Here is a 17,362-nt window from a genome sequence, read left to right as displayed (position 1 = left end):
TCTTGGCAGGTCACTGTGAAAGCCTTTTTCTTATTGACCTGTCAGCTTATAACATCAGACCTCTGTATCCCTTACAGGACCATAAAGGCCTCTCCCTTCTTGGATACTCTGAGTCCAAAATAGGCCTAAACTCCCACATTCTTCCACCACTTTTAGATTCAGACTTGCATTAGACTCTTCATTGCAGATAGACTCTACAAATGCCTCTATACCGCCCAGGTGTAGGCAAACCTAAGTTGGTTTTTGGCAGCAAAAAAGTAATCATCTCCTATCAACCTTTCCACTGGAAGCAACCTTGCTCAGTTCCTGGCACTCAGTCAATGCTTTTACAACCACAGTAACAGATTAAAAACCCCACTTTTTCCTCTCATTCTCAAAGCAAAAAAACCTGAAACCAAGCAAAATCAAATCCCAGGGCTAGGCTTCTCCCTTTGAATTTCTGAAGAAGCTCACTATTGGCTTAAGCTGGTCCAATGTCAGTTATGGCCATATGCCTCATGTAATTCTGACAAATCCTGCTAGAGTTGTCTGAAATTTCTAATGCCCAACTCAAGAAAAATAAAGATCAGATACTGTTTTTTCTACAAGACCAAGATGTTTCTACCAGGGACTAAAATGAAGACTGTGTAATCATATGTCTCCACACATTTTGAAGCAAATGATTGTCTATATCTATCATATATATAAATATATTGGAGGAATGTGCAAGAAAGGCTAGAGGTATAGGCATTCCAAATATTTCATTTATCAAGGAAAGGAAAAAGATGAATCTGTGGCAATAATTAGACCAAACAGCTGTCATCCTGATGTTAACTGAGATACAGACAAGAATGCTCTAACAGGTAAGAGGATGGGTTCCAAGGCAACAGTCTAGTAAGATTTTCCTGATACTGTGATTGTTGTTCCAATCCTACCATAAATTAGAACTAACACAAAAAAGTGGTGAAGGAAACTGTATCTATATGCCAGACTCTGGCAGAATAAAAATTCATACATCAGTTCCATTGCACAGTAAGGTCCATTTGTTGGCATTTGTTGACACCACTGTGCTGATTTGCCCTAAAAGCTCAAGTTTTACTATCAATATTTATTGTGTAAAGCAGTGCTTTAGTTTGTCAGTACTACATATCCAATTTAATATGTATGTTGGGAAAAAAAAACCAAAAAACCAAACTCATTCCATTGTATAGATCTTTTGTTTGTTTATTTTGCTGTTTGATGAAAGACTTACTATATATTGGATTGCCGGCTCCATTGCAGATCATATGATTATGTCACTGGTTATGACATAATTATGATTATGATTATGATTATGATTATGTTGATTCTTAAATGCAGCTGAATGCCTCACATGCTTGTTCTGATTGGTGGACAACTCAGTGATGACAGGTACAGTACCAAGAAGTACTGAAATTGTCAGAGCAAGATCTGAGAATTCAAAAACATTACTATTCAACATTTTTGCCAGTTACCCTATTTCCACAAAGCACACACATTTTTCAAATAATACAGAACATGGACAGAGGTTTAAATAATGACCATCTAGCTCTGGTTGGTTGCTTCTTATATGTAATGTAATTGTGAATCGCAGTGTATCACAAATAAGTCTTGATTACAGAATAGCTTTTTTTTTAAAGTATTCTGTGAATCCATATTAAAAATAATAATAATTAAAAAATCCAAACAGAGTTTTAAAATTAATTATATGTTTGGGGTATTCTTAGCCAAATAATGGTTTTGTACAGATTAAAGCAGCTCCTCACCAGTACTTGAATCATTCCCTATTACAATTAATATTGACAACATCCTGTGTCTATACTGCTAGTATTGTGCCATTGCAGACACCACTTTTCAAACGAGAGTGACACAGGACACTAAGACCAGCTACAGTAAAGGAAAGGACCTATCATATTTTATTTTTATTTTTGCAAGAGCTGTCATGGCTACTATGGTTTTCTGACCAAAATCCAGTCAAGAGGATCGTTATCCCATAATTTCTGAATATTTTACTCAATTTAATCAGCTGGATGCAGTACGGACTTCTTGATCAATAGAGTTTTGGAAGCAAAGTTCTAAGCACAACCAAGGAAAGACAGACATATGAAATCTACTTTCTGTGATCTGATGTTCATACATTGTATGGAAGGGAATTCTCAGAAGAAGTTTCTGTCTTCTCTGTTTCAAGGAGAGGTCCTGAAAACTGGTATGTCAAAATAACCCAAGTTTATGCTTTCTTTCTATCACTTGTGAATCCTTCCTGGAAGCAGATCTTGTCTTCAGCCTGCTAAGCTTTCTGTGGCTAACAGTACCATCTTTGCAGCATGTATGTAATAGGATTATGCCACAAATGAGTATAATTTAACTGAATCAAATTCTGCTCTTCTCCAGAATTAATGGGTAAGTATGGATCAAAAATGACATTTTAAAACTATTGGAACTGGAGTTAAATACAAATGGCATTTTAGACATAGTCTTTGGAGTCCACAGCAGTGCTTTTGATAATGTTATCCTAATTTAAGAGCATCATTCATAAATACATATTAAGGTGTAGGTAAGTTTGTATGTATGTTTAACATAGGTTATATAAAATCAATGTAAATTTTTTTCCATAGATAATAGATAGATAATAGATTTCCATAGATAATAAATGTGTTCACAAAATATTTGCGTAAAAATAATCCAGTGATTTTATTCCATCATTATTAAAGTTCTGTGTCATTTTTTCAGAATAAAAAACCCCCATCTTTTCAAGGAGACTATATTTCAGCATGTTCAGTTACTATCATAAAAATCGCCAGTTTTTGATGACAGTTTGAAAACAGTAAATATTTTAAATGTGCAAGATTCTCCTGAAGAAAATATCAGAAGAACATGATGAAATGAAAATTATAGCCCTGCCAAGAGCAGGAGTTTTACCTAAAAAAATTTAAAAAGGATACCAGACTTGAGTTATACAAGTATCAACTTTTTTTCCCCCTGCCTTTGCAGGTTGCTGGTTTAAAATATGGTTAATACAAAAATATCTTTCTTTTATTTCTTTATCAGACTTAAAAGCAGAATAACATAGAGGGAACATTCATGTCTGAGCATCTTTCACTGCATGGACCTTCTGTTCCAGATAAAGTTTTTTAGCTCCCACTTTTCCTTTCTGCCCATTTTCATGTTTTATTTATCATCTAGTATCTTTTACAAGACTAATGTGTTATGGATCCATTGAGACACTGCTTTCAAGCCTTTTCTCCTTATCTTCCTGTACTTGGATGCTCTCCATGTTAACACACTGAGGATAGGAAGGCTTTCTTCTTGAACCTAGGCTTGTGCATCAGCATTCCACCTTACAAGTGAGAGTTGTTTATTAACGAAAAGGAGCACATATTTCAAACCAAAATGAGGAACTTGCTTGACAAGTAGCAGAAAAGAGACATAAGATCAGATGGTGAAATCTGGCTAAATGGGGTGTTGCCATTTCCTCTCACTCGACACCTAGGCTGCCCTCCCAGATGTTGGTGTTGAATATCAAGCAAGTGTAGAGTGATTTCTTTTGGCTGCTGAGTTGGATTCTTCTGGAGGCTATGTGGGCCTCAATATGAAAGATGGGTTATCTGATTCAGAAATAAACTGTATGACTGAACTTTAAATCTGAAAACAAATCTTGATTTGTAATTCTTGAATGCATACCTTTATAAACTTCTATAGCCAAGGCAGTACTGTGTATAAATTTCATGTCTATGGCCTGACAAGGAAACATGCCTAACTGAGACCAGTAGAACACAGCCTTAGGCCTTCCAATAAACTTCAGATAAAAATCTTTCTCAGTTACTAAGGAAACTGTAAGGAAGAGGAACAATGCTGATAACAAATGTTATCAATTACCAGACCTTCTCAGGCTGCTTTTAATTTTGTATTTTAATACCACAGACCAACTTCAAGCCTTCTAGTCCAGGACACATATGGATAGAGATGAGGTTGTTAGACCATAATACTTTAGGGAACAAGACTCAAACAGAGACACAAAAACTACACTGGTTAGAATTTACTAAAGCAATAGACTGTGGTAAAATAGATAAATTACTATAGAAGTAACTTTAGATCTGTCTAGCTAAAGAGTGAACAAATTCTTCAGTAGATTGCTGGGACAAAGGATGTGCTAGGTTTTAGAGGGGTCAGCAAGCAGGGAACTAATTAATCTTTGGAGCTGAATATGGCATAGCACATCCTGCTCTGTATTCTGACTTTGCTTTTGTGGCAATGTGCTTTTACAGAGCACTCACCTTTCCATTTAGTTCATACTTTCAAGCAGTATAGACTTTCAAGGAGTCCCCAAAAGAGACTACTCACATAGGACTGTCTGGATCCTGATTAAGGCTGTAGCCCTTGTCCCCAAGCAAAGCAGGAGGAAGGGCACAAAATACACAGAAGCCACATGCAATCTGCGGCTAATGGCTGCTTACAGTCACTAATGCATTTCCTGCAGGTATTCAGATATGAACTGTGGGGCCTTCCTGTGAGCTTGAAGGGTACAACTCTGAAATGATAAATGACAATGCCTCAGGCAGTCAGGGGAACGAAGGCAGACAGTGTGTTTCCTTCATCACATTCAATAATTTCTGTAACAGAAAAAAAAAAAGAGTATTCCTTAATTCCTTAAATACATGAAACTCTAAAGACAGCATCTCAGTTGCATCACAAACCTTTTCAGGGTAGCTTTCAGTTTAGCTGGGAGATCAATTTTTCAGTGTCCTCAGTTTTACATTAGGAGGATGTCACTGGAGGATAAAATATTAGCATCATTTAAATAGAAAAGGCTGCATTTTTTGCAGCACAATTTGCCTTTCAAGAAGCAAAATTCCATTTTCTTCTTATCATAAAATTGTCTTTGATTCATACTTCTGATAATATCTGTCAGAGAAATCTCACTGGTGCTGGCCACAAGTGTATTCTCAAAAGAAAAACTGGCTTAACTCATGATGAATAGAATGGAATGTACAAAACAAGGTTTTTCTTCTTAGTACTAGAGGTTTTCCAAAGTAATCATTATACAAAGTAATAACTATGAATCTCTCAATAAATGACCACTTGGGATTCAGATTTTTAAGATTCACTTCTTGAAGAGCTTATTTTGCAAAGAAAATAATTTCCACATTCCATAATATTTCTGAGTTTAGCTCCATGAGCAGAAAACTAATAGGCCAATACATGTAACTGGTTCATATATGACCCACTGAGAATCACTTTTGTTACTTTTAGTCACACTGGACACTTTGGAGGCCTACCTCACCAGACAAGGACCATTTCCACTCTTTGAAGGGTGCCAGATGAATAGATATGGGTGACAAATAGATCATCTTCTGCAGCAAGACAAGAATTAGCCATAAAACAAAATATATAGGACTGCAGCCTAACATTACCATGACTATGGACCATAAACTCCAGCAGAAATTATTCTCCCTGGCATTCTGGAGGCCCTTTGCTTATATTCTTGACCAGTAAGATTCTCTTCTCCAATCCTATATCTGTCCTCAGCCCTTATGTTTTAGGCAAAATTATCAGTCTCCCAAAATGGACTACCAGGGCCTCTGGCAGAGGATTTTTCTGCTTTTGCTTTACATATGACAAATAAATAAAAAAAGGCTACATGCTAATAAAAGCCAACACTAAGCAAAAGGAGACTAGTTTCTTAGGCAAAAAGGTTTGGCACTGTGTCAGGATGCAGTGCTTTGTTTGAGGCCTGAGGAACACCTCGTCTCAACCTAGTCTTGAGAATCCACTTGCTAAGTCTTCAGGTGTGGCAGACATAGGACTGTACAACACCAAGAAGTCCCAGTATATCTGCAAGGAGCCTGGAGCTATAAATGCGTGGCAACCTCTTGAACATTAAATAAATGACAAGAATAATTTTAGGACACACACACCACACAGCCCCCTCATTCTTGTTTTTCTGATTAGTCAGAATAGCTAATCAGAATGCAGTGCTGAAATTCCAAAAGCAATGTTTGAAGTACAATACCCTTTGCAGACAGAAAACGTCTTCCATCTTCAATCTATTTCTCATTATGAAAATAGAAACAGAAGCTCCCACATGCCACAGTTCTTGTGGATGGATTGTGTTCTTGTAGGGCTAGAGCTTAATGTATTTCTCAGATACAAGCAAAAGAAAACACTGCAGGGAGCAAAAACGTATTTTGGAGGGCAAAAGACCACTACTAAAGAGCAGCCTGTCAGTGTATGCTATAAGATTAGACCATCAACATTACTCTCAGACTATATGGAATACAACTGTCAAATCTTTCAGCCTCCCTTCATTCCAAACTCCCTCAAACTGCAGATATTTCAGAGAAAAGGTATTGTTGGCTCTGTCCAGTTTTGAGTGAAGAATTATCCACACTCAAAATCTGCTAATGCAGTTAATTCTGTTAACCTAATGAAATATTTTAAATATTTTAGTTGCACACATGATAAAGATTTGTCAGGAATATACTGTCCACTACTCCAGCCATTTCGTAGGGGGCCTCTGTCCATGGTGCCAGACAAGGCTCTTTCTTACTCTCTATCTGCTACTTAAGTGGCACAATGGAAGATCTGAAAACAAGAAAACTTTGAGAGAAAGTGTCTGAAGAGTCTGAAAGACACAGTTTAAAATGTCTCTCTAACTCCCTGGATGAACCCATGAAAAATCAAATTGCAGCAATTCATCTTTTTTCTAAAACAAAGGCTGAAGAACCTTGTAACCTTCCTCGATGTAACCCCACAGATGGAGGAAGTAGCTTTGGTTCCAAAAGTCTACATTGCAGTAGATAACAGCAAAGGCAAAGTGGCAAAAAGCGTGCAATGAGAGTAGAATGATACAACAAGATAACATTGTTTTCTTCAAATATCCTTTTCATGATTTTTCTCTTCTGTATTAACCGTCATGTTGAAGAAAGGATTTAAAGAAGGAATAAGCTAAATCTGTTAGCATTAAACAGTTAGAAAATGAAGCTCTTTAATCTCAGAAGTTTGGGGGTTTTTTGTGTAAAAGTCAACCTAGCAGATCAGTACCTTTAAAATGAACCTTATCTGAAAAATACTCTAGAAAAGACAAGTAGATTTGAAACACAATATAAGATGTCTAAACAAGAAGCCCATTTGTGAAGATGCCATCCCTTTCCTTTCTGTAAAAGTAATCAGGCCCTTACAAACTGCATTATAGCTCCATCTGTAGGATGTTTGGACATAAATAATTTTATAAGTCATTAAATCTACATAAGTATATATCTATCACCTTGTGGTTTCCAGTACCAGAAAGTGATTTCTTGTGTTTCTTGTTTCAGAAGGAAGACAAGGGAAAGGGAAGGTTAGGTAAAAAAAAACCAAACAAACCCTAAAGTAAGATCATAACCTCTGTCTTCATCCAAATTCACTGAAGTGGTTTATATTACTCAAAGGTTAGAAAAAACTTTTTGTAAGATACTGGTTTGCTATGTGATTGGAAAACACTTTTCAAAGTTTAGTTCCTGTACCTTAAGCATTTGAATTTTATTTGAAATTAGCCCAACTACAAGAAGCACTGGGAGAAGCACACAGGGCACTGCATGCCTGTCAGCTTGATCTTGCTGCTGGGGAAGGTCATGGAGCAGATTTTCTGGAGTACCCATCACATGGCACATGTAGGACAGCAAAGGTACCAGGCTAGCCCAGCAAGGGTTTATGAGAGGCAGGTCCTGCTTGACCAACGTGATCTCCTTTTAAAGACAAGGTAGCCCCCTTGGTGGATGAGAAGGACTTTGGGCCCTGTCTGCTTGGACTTCAGTAAAGAGTATGAAGTCAAGTATGGAGCCAGGTAGTATTTTCTTGCTACTCTGAGAAAATGGCCTCACCCACTTTAGTTGATGTACAAGAATTACTTCTGTGTTTATATAAGGTTGTTTTCTTGGCATGGACAATGCTGTTTCTGAGAAATGATTTGTATTTTTGTATTTTTGCAGATTTGTATATTTTGTATTTTTGCAGCTAAATTTGGAGGTGACTTTTCTACTTTTTTTCAAAGTAGAAAACAACATAATACCAGTAAAAGTTGACCTCAGAATTTTAGTTTAGCAGTGCAGATCTATAGTGTAGAAATGAGAAACTAAAAATCAAAGGCCAGGTTTTTCCCTGAATACTGTAAGAATTCTTTTTTGCTTTGTGGCAAGTCTTTCACTCAACCTCCTCATATTTGATTGCTTAGCTGTGAAATACTTTGCTGTCCTCTGTATATGCTGCAATATGTTACTGATTAGGTAGCAGAGATGCTGTGACAGAAGGTATTGTTACTGTTAAGTAAAATATTTGAAGAAAATTACTTAGCAACAACTTCACACAGTTTATGGTATATTTGTTCTTCAGATGCAGGTTTATCCTGTCACCTGTTTTCCACTAGTATGTTATCACAGTTGTTTCTATAACACATTGTAGTTTGTTTTGCACTTGCAAGCTACAGTGTCTGACAACAATCTGAAAATGCTTCTAGCCTTTTCCCCAGTGGCTTGGTTTGTTTATAGTGAGCAACTCAAAGGCAAAAGATGTCTGCTTTCTGACTGCAATCTGAATATCAATCCTGATTAATATCAATCCTGATCCCGGAGAATACGGTAATCTGCATTTATCCTGCAGAAAACTCCATCTAGTGAACAGGATGAAAGCAACTAATTTCTCAGATATAATAATTTTTCACAATCTCTGAAGTGCGATCAGATTGTCAAATGTAACATATTTAACAAATTGTAAACCAGGAGATTTTGCCAGTCTTCTACAGAATGTATAATTTAAAGAATTCTGATAACAATGAATTCTGAAATATCCAATGAGAGCTGCATGGTGGTTCACAGGATGAATTGTTATTCAGCTATGTGTACTCTGTACTTTGAATCTTTCATTGGATATTGGATCATATATATTGCAATTTTCCAAGTAATTCAGCAAACTAGATGTGATTATATTATCTACTAGCCTCCTCTTGTAATTCTTAAATTTTTGAACCAATTTCAATGAAAAGGAGGAGAATCTTTGACAAGTCTTGTGAGAACTTTTCGGTGATTATACATTCACCCTCTTGCTAAAAACAGGACTAATTTCACATTAGAATTTCAACAGAGAAGCTTGAAGAACTTCAAGCTCAAAATCTTATTTCAAGCTTGAAACCCAATTTCAAGCTAGAAGCCTAATTTCAGGTTAGAAGCTTGGCATTTTGTCCGGTCAAGTTTTAAAAATATCTAGAAAAGTTATTATCCATTTCCTCAAAAAATCTCTTGTTATATTACATTTCTAAAATTTAATAAAACCTGTCTTCTGGATAGAGAGGTCAGTAAAAGTGTCATTGTCAAAGAAAAGGCACATAGAAGACAATACACATTTTGCTTCACTTTCTCTAGTTAACTTCTGAGCTCATGGCTGAGGTTTTTATGGCACACAGAGAAACTATCAAGAAGGAAATTAGTGAACACATCAAGGGTAAAAAATAAATTTTGTTAACTCTCCTGTTTTCAGAATATATTGGAAAATTAACAAACACATGATGGTAAGCAGAATTTTCATTTTTCCTCTATTTTTGTCACCTATGTAATGTAGTTCCACTTCCTGAACAGCATTTTACAATAGAGCTGTAAAAAGCAAATATACGTAACTAGCCCAGATTAAGAAATCTTATTTGCAAACCTGTTTGAAATAAATGTAAACCACTTAGATGCATTTTAAGCAGTATTCAGTTTGTTTTAGAAGGCTGAAAGAATTGAAAGAATTGGCTGAAAGATTGGCAGGTCTGTTATGTACTCTCTAATCCTGAGATTCTTTCACAAGTCCAATAATGTACTTGATGTAGCATAGGCTTTTTGGAAAACTTTAAGAGTAAAAAAGTATCAAACATTACCGAATTAATATCAGTATCTCCAATAAGGTTCTAGTACTCATAATTCTGCACATTCCTACAGATGGGGACTAGAAATATACAGTCAACACAGATGTACTCAGACTTCAATATTCAAAACCACAATTTATGAGTCAATATCATGGAAGATGAATGGCAAAAAATGGCCATTTGTACTGTTTGTGGTTTTCATCTAAAATAAAAACATTCTAAATATAATATATTCTTATAATAACTGAGTGATTTTAGACTTCTGGACCTTTCAATGACCCAGTGTAGTAAGAAAATATGTATTTTAGTGTGTGGGTGGCTGTTATGTTAGTTGTCTAGCAATGGAAGACAAAAGCCTTTTTTATACAGTTTTACTTGAACATTTTATTGCACTTGATCAGACATACCAATAAAAACCCTCCCAATTTTACACAATTTTATACATTACATCAGACACAACAGAGCAACAAAACTGAAAATGTCTGCAAAGCAAACAGCTTAGGCAAAATTTGTTTTCCAGACTGATTTTGTTGTTGTTTAAATTGGTATCTAACCTCTAAGTATTAAAGAAAAATAGCTTAAAATTATAGAAATAAATTCTCATTTTAGAGCTAAAGGCTTACATTAAAATCACCCTCAGAAATTGGTTATAAATAACCATGGCAACTGTGGTTTCTGCATATGAGCATTGCATCCAGCTATACTTAGCAATCCACCACTATATATTCTTGAAAGGGAGAGTGACATGAAAACCACTAAGCATTTCAGAAATCCAGTAATACAGACTGATTATTTCTTATTTCAGATGTGGAGGTTTGTTTAACTGACAAATTGAATTTTATTTCCTAGTCAACTGTATCTTTCAATGACTGATCATCATCCAGCCCTGAAATAAATGTTACCTGATTAAAGTAGTAAAGGTTAAAACATTTAAAACACATGCTGTAGACCTCAGAAATCAAGTCAAGATGTGTAAGGGTATGAATTATTAGAGGACTTATGAAATCCGCCCTGAACAAATTAATTCATCAGTTTAGCCAAAGGCCTGTCAATGAATTCAAGAGCTCTTTAAAAAATGAAACATCTGTTGCATATTTAAAGGTTCTGTGTATATGTAAATGTGTAAATGTTGTAGATTATTCTTTCCAAGGTGGGATATGCAGTTTAAATAAATGTGTTTGGAAGTTACTTTGTAATTGCTGTAATGTCCTTGAGGATAAGAGGCAATTCATGAAGTGTTCCAGCAGCCTTTGAATTCTCAAGCCTTGGGAGTTATTGAGGCAAATTAGATCTTGAGTGAAGCTGAAAGATACGTCCATAAATCTGCATAATGACATCATTGTCAAAACAACCTATTACCCTACAAGAGTTAATAGTAGCTTGGTTTCTTTTTTTTTAAGCAATCAAGATTACATGGCTTCTTAGAAACAAGGTGAAATTCTTTCTGGATTCTGTTTTCTTTCCGAGATGGCATAATAACTGAGGGTCTCATTTGTTCTACAACTAAGTACTGACTAATCTCATTCTGTTTAGAAAATAATTGGAGCATCACTGAGCTAAAAGAATCTGATGTTCCATCTTTGTTGTGAAAGGATGGTAGTGATCCAAAAATTTGCATCAAGCAAAAGTTTGAACACTTTTTTCCTTCGGTATATTTATACAAATTTGGTGCTGTAAATGAACACCCCAGACCCTGTAGAAAACTTACTTGATTGTGTAACTAGTTTGTACTAGTTACATAAACCTTATATGCATACAAGCCACATACTAATTGAGATATTCTAATCTTCCTACAGTTTACCTAAAGTATTCTAAGAAAATATTTACATGAATGTAACTAATTTTTTTTATATCATGTAGATGAAATGTAACCTGAACTATCTGGCTGAGAAGGTGACTTCTTTGCCACAGTATCTATGGTGACAACTTCTACTCCATTTATTTTTATGTCTCCATAGTTGTAGTAGTTAGATGATAAATATCAATGAAGTCATAATAACAACAAATTTGTCTTAAACCAGAATTATTTCCTCACACCTACACATACAAAGCTAGGTTAATATCTTTAAGAAAAAGAGAAAAAAGACACGCAATGGGTGACTGGTTCTTGGGAACATTTTGTTCTGCTATTTTTTTCCAGTTCATTAAACCTACGACCGCAGTTCTGGAGTTTTACCACATCCTTTTTTGGTCAAAGTCAATGGACCTCCTTTTACATTTAGCCTAGGTAGTCAGTTACTAGTTCATTCTACCCAAAGACCCACATGGAGAGAACCAGCTCCCAGGTTCAACCACAACAGACAGCTGGATTTGAAAAAAGGCTAGTAAAGTCTGGATTGGCAATAATCTTGAATGTTGTGGGAAGTCCCTGGTGGGCCTGTGCAGAAGGCAGAAGCAATAGAATGCTGTATATTTTAGTCTTTTTTTTCTGGCTACATTTCTTTGGTTTGGACATTATGACTTAGCTATTATGGCATAGGGGTAAAGTTTGCTATTATGTGGTTTTATTATGTTTTAATTACTGATACTTGCATTTGAACAGCCTTAATTTCAAACTAGGAAAGGGTTTCAGCCTGGTTTTGGGCCAGGAACACACAATCTACATATGCACGTATATGTACAGGCCAAGAGATTGCTTTGAATAGTCCCAACAGAGATGTTATCTATTAAAACGATCAGATACCTAGAAACAATTTAAAATTACATCTATACATTAAAAGATATGCATGGCAACTTAATTTTTAATATAGGATGTATTTCTCTTGATTAATTTCAATTAAAGTAACCTTTATGGTAGCTGGCTTGGTAAGTCCTTTGATGTTTTAGAAATCATATAATGGTATTTCTCCTATTTTATCTTCCATTTTATTTATAAGCAAAAACTTGAAAAAAATCTACCACAGTTTTACTCATATTATAATCTATTACCAGTGTCACAAAAGGTTTCATACTTTCGTAACACATTTACTTTTGTAAATCATTGAACAGAGGCTGAAAATTTGTCTAAATCAAAGATATACTTTACAGTTCAGTTACCATTGTATTATAAAATGTGCTTAGGTTACTGACAATACGTTTGTTATATTGAGAGCTGATTCAGCAGAAATAATCTCTGACATACTGGTCCCAGACGTTTGTGGTTTCTGGCACCACCAGCAGTCTGATTCCCCTACTAAAAGAGGTTAAATGACTTCAGAGTAAGAGAAAAATACCCTCAGGGATATAGCAAAAATATCCCTGCCTTCCACACAAAACCCCAGCATTCTTACATGCTTTAGGGGAGTTGACTGGTGAATTGTTTGACAAGACCCCAGTTTAGCCTGTCTCTAGTTTACATCTCTAGCATATTTGTACACAGCTATAATATTCCCCTAAAAACTGCCACTTCATCAAGCGACCCTACTTTGTTAGACATATAGACAGCACAAAGAAGAAACACAGGAAATAACTTGTAAAAAGCACTGGATTCTACTCACAGTATTGGAATATAATTTTTTGTGTTTAAACGGAAGTCCTATACTTAATGGAGCTCCAGAGTTGCTTCCTAATATGCTTTTTTGTGTGTACTGTATGTATGTATGTCTCTGCTCGTTTCCTCAAAAGTATAACCCATCAGGTTATCAGGTGTTCACAAAATTAATGATGTAAACTGCTTAAAACAGGTAAGAAAGAAAACCAAGATTTATCTTTAAGAAAATCACTACCCAGTTTTTCTTTATTTCTGGATCCTCACAGCAGCCTAGCAATTTACAGCGGGCATTCATATTTCCTACACTTTCATTTGGTTAGAGATATTTTGGCTAGGTTTGACTTTATGATTGAGTCAGATAGCTGCTTACAAGGGCTGCGTATTACAGGTTTTATGATTTTAGTTATGAAAGATGGTCAAACCTCCCACACCAGATCACATTTTCATCTCATCTTCTTAGGAGGTTTAAAAGAAGATTTTCTCATCTCTTGAGAATAATTTGCCATGTCACCGTAGCTGACCCCTACCATTTAGTCTTTTTTGCTTTCTTTCTGTGTGCACTGCTTTTAAATCATTCCCTTCATGCTTTGCTGTCAATCAGACCTCAAAACATAGTGAAATTAAACCTGAGGAAGCAAGTACTTTTTATTTTTTCCTCAAGGAAAAAAGAGATTACAGGAACAAAACTCAATTGTAATTAAGCATAAAATATTTCTATAACTACTAGTCCTAATGGAAAGATCTGTTCCCTTTCTAAAATAATTTCTATTTGTGAAGTGAAATCTGTAACACGTAATAAAAGATTCTCTGAAGAACAATTATTCTGATTTCATTTAACCATACCCAGAGTGTAACTGAGACTGGTCCACAAACCTCTCAAATGTTCACAGACTTTTCTGAAACATTCAAAACTGCTCTATACAAATACCTGCTAAAAATCCAGTGGAGCTGACAAGGCTCATTACACAGTTCCCACTCCAGGCAATCATGAAATTGGAGTGTTGCTGACATGATCCATTTATATACAATATTTATTTAAGAACAAAACTTGACATTTTCCTCAAGTCACCCTTTAGCCAGACACTCAAAGGAAATGAATCAATACTTCATAACACTTGTGGAAGCAGTCTCTCAGGTTTATTCAAGCTGAGTAACACATCATCTGGCAGACAAACTTTAAAGGACAACTTTGCAGCAGTTATAAGAATTATACTACCCTGGCTTGTAAGAGTTAGTAAAATTTAGGACTAGCCAGAGTATAATTTGAGGGAAAATGAGTTAACAATACAAGGAATATCTGACTCACTAAGTTAAACTCCCAAGGTGTTATCTATTTTATGGGTTGTGCCCATGTTTAAGTGTGCAGCATTTCCAAACATCCTTAGTTAGCATTTTCAGGTTTTTATTTTACAATTGAGGGTACAAAAGAGAGGAATGACTTGAATATCTTGAAGTTGTTAAGAATAACCAGAAGATAAGATGAGAAATATACATAGAAGTAGATTAGAAATTGTGCCATATCTTAACAGCACTGTGCAATAGGACAAGCTGGATTCTGTCTAAGCAACCTGCCTGCTATCTACAGCTCTTAATTTTTAAATAATAGCACAAGCAGTTAACCAGAACTCAGTTTAACCCACACAATTCCTCACTCACAGAATGACCAAGGGTGGAAGGCCCTAGAGTACATCTAGCCCAACTATGCCTACTCCAAGTAGGGTCACCTCAAACAGGTTGCTCAGGCTTGTCTCCTGATGAGTTTTGACTCTCTTCAAGGATGTGGAATTCTACCCCTCTCAGCAAACTGTGGCAGTGTTTGGCCACTCCCACAGCTGAAAAGCTTTTCCTTATCTCTACATGGAATTTCCTGTTTCAGTTTGCACCTGTTGCCTCTTGCTGTGGGGACCATTGAGCAAAGTATCCTTTTACTACCCTCTCATCAAATGTTTGTGCACAGACAAGATCTCCCAAGACTTTTCTCAAGGCTACACAATTCCAACTACAATCTCTTAAACTTCATGGCCTTGGATTTTCTCCACTATCTTCATGTTTTTCTTGTTGTGGGGAGATATGAACTGTACACAGCACTTCAGATGTGGTCTAACCTGGGCTGAACAGAACTGGAGGCTCACTCCCCTTGGGCTGCTGAGCAGTGCTCTTCCTGACAAAGCCCAAGAGACTGTTGGCTGTCCATGCTGTTCGATGCACCACTGGTTCATGGACAATTTGATCTCCACCAGGACCCTTAAGCCCTTTTCTGCAAAGCTGGTTTCCAACTAGTTGACCTCCAGTTTATAGTGCAGGGTTATTTGACTGCTGGTGTGTGACTTTGCTGAACTTCATGAGATTACTACCTACCATTTTCCAGCATGTCACTCCCTCCTTTGCATGGGACCATGAGTATTTGGTTTGTTAACCACTCTTCCCGACTGAGTGTCATCTGTTAGCTTGCTGAGGATGCACTCTGTCCCACCATCCAAGTCATTAATGGCCAATACCAGCCTCAGTATCATACTCCAAAATAATACACTAGTAATGGGAGTGCAGCTGGACTTTGTGCTGCTGATGACACTCCTTTAAGTCCACAAGACCAGCCTGCTTTCAATCATTTCACTGCTCATTTACATAGTCCATTTTTCATCAGCCTGTATATTGAGGATGCTACAGGAGAAAAGAATGAAGGCATTGCTGAAATCAAGATGAACAACATATACTGCTTTCCCCTAATGCCTAAGCCAGCAAACTCCTGAAGTTCAGGGTCATGATCCTACTACTAGATTTGCCTTGTTCCCTTCTCTCAAGACCCTGGACTCCAACATCTCGTGGTCTCTACAGACCAGGTAGAGCTCCACATATCCCTGCTGCTGTCTGAGATAAAATGGCAAATCTGCTCCTACTGTCCTGACCTGTCCTTTCTAAATCCTGCCCACATCTGCCCACTGTGGCATTCAGCTGGGTGAGCTATGCCTCCACATCTCTGTGATCCCAAGGAGGAACTGTGGCCCTGCAGCTGCACACCAGGGCTCTAATGCCTTCTCTTTGATTGGTATGGATATGATTCAGAACACCCAGTCATGCTCATTTTCATGAAGGACTCTGAGAGCTTCTTGAATACTGTTGATGGGTAATGTTTAAAACACTGTGGCAAATAAACTGTTGAAGATACAAAAGGCTTTCCAATATGTTAATTTGGTGAATATCATATTGTGAAGTTCCTCTTTATGGCACTTTTAACACTATCATGCTTAGTTAATGCCAATTAATTGAACCACCTCTTCTTTCTCCTATATTCTATTTTCTAATATAGGATAGAACAACCAACATTTAAAAGAATTCTAGGTGCCTGTACTTTCTGTGGGTTTTGGTTAGGCTTTCAAATGCTGAGTGTATCTGAGAATCAGTCTTGCTGTGTTTTCAGACATACTGATGTGGAGGATGCTGTAACCAAGCTGCCCTTTTTAGATGCACATCAGTTAATTTGTCTCCTCTCTCTGTCAAAGAAGAGTGAACAGGAAGGCCACAATGTTACATGTGAAATGCTTTCAGGGATATAGCACATATTTAAAAAGTGCTTATCCCCATTATGGTATTCGCTTTGGTTGTTATCTGAGCCTAACACTTCTCTTATGAAATCTAAACCAAGTCAGATATGAAGAGAGTTCAAATTTTAATATAGAGTTTGGATATATTCAATTTTTCAGTAACAGTAACAGCTTTTCAAAATGAAATCTTTTACAAATCTTTTCCTGAAGAAACACGATGTGAGTTATTTTTGACATCCCAGAAAATAACTTCTAACTTGTGCTAGAAAGATTCCTGAAAGGACTTATATTTTCCAAAAACTTTTAAAGATACGTGACAGAGCTAAATATTCTCTGGCCTTGGGATACATTTTCATTATGGGCCCAGTCCAAACATGGTATTGCATGAAAGAAGTCCTAATCTCAGTCAGCTTCTTCTTCAAAGTGAAGTAAAGATACAGAAACTGCTTGTAGCTGGCAAGAGAAACATTAAAGGTAAAA

Source organism: Agelaius phoeniceus, chromosome Z, assembly GCF_051311805.1.
Source record: "Agelaius phoeniceus isolate bAgePho1 chromosome Z, bAgePho1.hap1, whole genome shotgun sequence".
NCBI classification, from domain to species: Eukaryota; Metazoa; Chordata; class Aves; order Passeriformes; family Icteridae; genus Agelaius; species Agelaius phoeniceus.
Note: the sequence above shows the minus strand (reverse complement) of the source record.